Source organism: Calonectris borealis, unplaced genomic scaffold, assembly GCF_964195595.1.
Source record: "Calonectris borealis unplaced genomic scaffold, bCalBor7.hap1.2 HAP1_SCAFFOLD_130, whole genome shotgun sequence".
Taxonomy (NCBI): domain Eukaryota; kingdom Metazoa; phylum Chordata; class Aves; order Procellariiformes; family Procellariidae; genus Calonectris; species Calonectris borealis.
In genome coordinates this window covers 35,001-40,000 of record NW_027441518.1, presented here as the reverse complement: position 1 = coordinate 40,000, position 5,000 = coordinate 35,001, and positions in this window count along the sequence as shown.

Below are 5,000 nucleotides of genomic sequence, written 5' to 3'. Positions count from 1 at the left end.
ATTGATTTCTTTTTCCCTACGGAAACCGATACGGACAATAACTCTTGTGTGACGCAGTGCTCGCTCTCCTGCATTAAAAGCCCTTTAAATCCCAGAAACGGGCGGGGGGTGGGGGAATTACGCCCACACGCACGCACACGCACGCATGCCCCCACTCCCCATCGCCCACCGCGGGCAGGAAGACGGGGACAGGGTGGCCCTTGTATCAGACCCGCTTAAATCTCGAATCACCCCCCCGGTTCCCCACCTCCCCACACACCCCCCGGACGGGAGACGGCGGCAGCCCGGTCCAGCCGGACCCGGAGCACGGAGGGGCCGTCAGGTCTACCCGGCTCCGGGGCCGGCGGCGGCCGTCAGGTCTACCCGGCTCCGGGGCCGCCGGCGGCCGTCAGGTCTACCCGGCTCCGGGGCCGCCGGCGGCCGTCAGGTCTACCCGGCTCCGGGGCCGGCGGCGGCCGTCAGGTCTACCCGGCTCCGGGGCCGGCGGCGGCCGTCAGGTCTACCCGGCTCCGGGGCCGGCGGCGGCCGTCAGGTCTACCCGGCTCCGGGGCCGGCGGCGGCCGTCAGGTCTACCCGGCTCCGGGGCCGCCGGCGGCCGTCAGGTCTACGCGGCTCCGGGGCCGGCGGCGGCCGTCAGGTCTACCCGGCTCCGGGCCAGGCGGCGGCCGTCAGGTCTACCCGGCTCCGGGCCAGGCGGCGGCCGTCAGGTCTACCCGGCTCCGGGGCCGCCGGCGGCCGTCAGGTCTACCCGGCTCCGGGGCCGGCGGCGGCCGTCAGGTCTACCCGGCTCCGGGGCCGGCGGCGGCCGTCAGGTCTACCCGGCTCCGGGGCCGGCGGCGGCCGTCAGGTCTACCCGGCTCCGGGGCCGGCGGCGGCCGTCAGGTCTACCCGGCTCCGGGGCCGCCGGCGGCCGTCAGGTCTACCCGGCTCCGGGGCCGCCGGCGGCCGTCAGGTCTACCCGGCTCCGGGGCCGCCGGCGGCCGTCAGGTCTACCCGGCTCCGGGGCCGCCGGCGGCCGTCAGGTCTACCCGGCTCCGGGGCCGCCGGCGGCCGTCAGGTCTACCCGGCTCCGGGGCCGCCGGCGGCCGTCAGGTCTACCCGGCTCCGGGGCCGCCGGCGGCCGTCAGGTCTACCCGGCTCCGGGGCCGGCGGCGGCCGTCAGGTCTACCCGGCTCCGGGGCCGCCGGCGGCCGTCAGGTCTACCCGGCTCCGGGGCCGGCGGCGGCCGTCAGGTCTACCCGGCTCCGGGGCCGCCGGCGGCCGTCAGGTCTACCCGGCTCCGGGGCCGGCGGCGGCCGTCAGGTCTACCCGGCTCCGGGGCCGGCGGCGGCCGTCAGGTCTACCCGGCTCCGGGGCCGCCGGCGGCCGTCAGGTCTACCCGGCTCCGGGGCCGGCGGCGGCCGTCAGGTCTACCCGGCTCCGGGGCCGGCGGCGGCCGTCAGGTCTACCCGGCTCCGGGGCCGGCGGCGGCCGTCAGGTCTACCCGGCTCCGGGGCCGCCGGCGGCCGTCAGGTCTACCCGGCTCCGGGGCCGGCGGCGGCCGTCAGGTCTACCCGGCTCCGGGGCCGGCGGCGGCCGTCAGGTCTACCCGGCTCCGGGGCCGCCGGCGGCCGTCAGGTCTACCCGGCTCCGGGGCCGCCGGCGGCCGTCAGGTCTACCCGGCTCCGGGGCCGGCGGCGGCCGTCAGGTCTACCCGGCTCCGGGGCCGCCGGCGGCCGTCAGGTCTACCCGGCTCCGGGGCCGCCGGCGGCCGTCAGGTCTACCCGGCTCCGGGGCCGCCGGCGGCCGTCAGGTCTACCCGGCTCCGGGCCAGGCGGCGGCCGTCAGGTCTACCCGGCTCCGGGGCCGGCGGCGGCCGTCAGGTCTACCCGGCTCCGGGGCCGGCGGCGGCCGTCAGGTCTACCCGGCTCCGGGCCCGGCGGCGGCCGTCAGGTCTACCCGGCTCCGGGCCCGGCGGCGGCCGTCATGTCTACCCGGCTCCGGGCTCGGCGGCGGCCGTCAGGTCTACCCCTTTTCGGAGCCCGTGGGGCCGCCTGCGGTACCCGGCGACCGCGGGTTGTTGGTTGCGTAGCGTCCGGCGATAAGGGCGGCCAAGTCTACCCGGCTCCGGCGGGACTTGGTCGCCTTGCCGGGGCCGAGGGGTAGACGTGTTGTCCCCGCTGCTTCGTCGGAGCTGCCGAAGGGGTCGCTGTTTTTCGCTGCCTCCAGTTACGTCATCGTAAAAGTCGGCGTGGTTGGCGCGCCTCCCCGGTGCGCAGAGGCGCCGCTCTTGGAGCTTGCCGGCGGCGGGGACGTGCCGGTCCGTACTATAGGAGCGAGCCGTGACTCGTCTCCAGAGCAGCGCTCGTCAGCGGCTGCAAGGCCCGCGGTTCTGCCAGCAAAGTGGGGTGCTCGGCGGCCGTCGTGGCGGTTCCCTCGGTGGTCCGGCCCAGCTTCCAGTCTCTTCGGTCCGGCCATCTCCCAGCGCTTGCCCGACAAGCCAGCCCAGCGTGTCCGAGGGGTCGGGAGCTGCGGAGAGCCGGAGCCGGCGGCCGGCTCCGGCGGCCGTTGCCGACCGGCACGAGGCATAAGGCCGGATCCCGCAGGGCAGGGCAAAGACTCGAACGCACCCAGCCGGGGCCCAGTGATGGTGAAGGTCACTGCCGGAGGCAGACGGCCGGGGGGCGTCGAGCCTGCCGCGGCTTACTCCCGGCTCCAGAGGGCCCGGTTGGTGGGACGACCGAGGTTGGCGGCACCTCGTCCCTTTGTGCCAGCCTTAAGCTGGAGCCCGCGAAGCGGGCGGAGAGAGCGGCGGCCGGCTCCCGGCCAGCCGAACGCAGACGGCCGGGGGGTGCCGAGCCTGCCGCGGCTTCCCCCCCCCGGCCCCCCGAGGGCCCAACTGACGGCGCAGGCGGGGCGGCGGCGTCCCGTTTTCACCGGTGCGAGCCCTCCGCGGGCAGCTGGTGGTGTCAGGCGGGCCCGGTGACGGGACTGCGGCGTGCAGGCGAGGCGGCGGCGCCTCGTCCTCGTTTCCCCCGGGAGAAGCGGTTCCCCGCGGGGCAGGGCAAAGACCGGCGGCCGGTGGCGGTCGCCGGCACTCGAACGCTGGAAGGCCGGGGGAGCCGAGCCTCCCTCGGCCCCGGGGGGCCCGATGATGGCAAAGGCGGGTGCTGGCACCGTTCCGGGGCAGAGGTGCCCGCGAGTGCCCAGCCCACCAGGGCTGCCGCCGGCTGCCGAGGGCCGTGTGATGGAGACGGGCAAGGTGGCGGCGCCTTGTCCTTTTTCTCCGGCCTTAAGCTGGAGCCCGCGAAGCGGGCAGAAACACCGGCAGCCGAATGCAGACAGCCGGGGGGTCTCGAGTCGGCCGCGGCTTGCCCCGGCCCCCGAGGGCCCGGTGATGGTGCAGGCGGGGCGGCGGCGCCTCGTCCTCTTTTTTGCTGGCGCGAGTCCTGGTAGCAGGAGGGCTCGCTGGGAAGGTCTGCACTCGTACGGGCGAGGTGGCGGCGCCTCGCCCTTCCGAACTTCTCCAGCCCTAAGCTGGAGCCCGCGCAAGCGGGAAGAAAAGGGCGGCCGGTCCCTGCGGCCGGCAGCCGAAGGCAAGTGGCCGCGGGCGTCGAGCCTTGAGCGGCTTTTCCCGGCCCCCGTTACCCGGGGATGGCACGGGTGAGGCGCGGTGCCTCTTAGTCTTCTTCGGCCTTCTCCTCCCCCGGGGTAAGCGGTTCCCCGGGGCGCAGGGCAAAGACCGGTACCGGTGGCCGGCACTCGAACGCTGGAAGACCGGGGGAGTCGAGCCTGCCGCGGCTTTCCCTCGGTCCCGTTGACCTCGCTCAAGGGAATCGATGCGCGGAGCGGGTGGCCGGCGGCACCTCCCGCTCCCCCCCTTCAGTCGACCCAGACCCGCAGGCAGCGCCTGCAGAGGTGTTCCTGGGCGCGTCGGAGACGCTTCACGGCGGGCCGGCTCTGCCGGTGACCAGGCCGCCGTTGCGGCTCTCCGGAGACGCTGCCCCCTCGCTCGCACGCAGAGCCCCGCGTTCCGCCGCCCGCCCCGCCCGGGGCGGCGGCGAGCGCGCGCGGCCGTCGCTGTCCCAGGACCGTGGCCGTGGGGCCCGCGCTTCCTCTCCCGATCGAGGTGGCACCCAGGGCGCGTCGGAGACGCTTCACGGCGGGCCGGCTCTGCCGGTGACCAGGCCGCCGTTGCGGCTCTCCGCAGACGCTGCCCTCTCGCTCGCACGCAGAGCCCCGCGTTCTGCCGCCCGCCCCGCCCGGGGCGGCGGCGAGCGCGCGCGGCCGTCGCTGTCCCAGGACCGTGGCCGTGGGGCCCGTGCTTCCTTTCCGTCTCTCCTCTCCCCTTTCCCTTCCTGATCGATGAGGCCTTTCGGGTCGCGTCGGAGAGGGCCCCCGGCGGGCCGGCTCTTCCGTGCTCCCCGTAACAGGGAGCCACGGCGGTGTCCGGTGTTCAGGCCGGGCGGTCTCCTTTCCACTTCGCTTCCCGTCGCATGCGAGGTGTTGTCCTGCTGCCCCGAGCGACGGGGTTCCTCGGGCTTCTTTACCGAACCGGGCTGTGTGACGGCCGCGTGGCCCCGCGAGCTCTCAGGTGTCCTATCGCACGCGAGGCGCCGGTGCCGGCCTCGGTCCGGGTACCCGCGGGTGCCGGCCGCGAGCAGCGCTGGGCGGCGGGGCGGCCGAGCCAGAAAAGCCACCGGGGACGAGAAGGCGAGCGTGGGGCCGCACCCGCCCGGGTGGGCCCCGAGGCGTGCCGCGGGCGGCCGGGGGGCGTCCCCCGCCGCCGCTGCCGCCGCCGTCGCGTCGGCTCTCGGTGCCGCATCCCCGCCCGCTGCGGAGCGAGCCGCCCCGGCAGGGGCCTGGGTCCCGGGGTCGCGCCCGCCTCGTCGGGTCGCTGTCTCCTCTAGCACGTCCGGTGCTCCCGCGGCAGGGGAGCGAGTCCCTCTCCCCGCCTACCCGCCGATCGCCTGCGATCGGCGGCCGGGCCGGCCTCGGGGGCGGGTCAGCCCCAGCCGGCC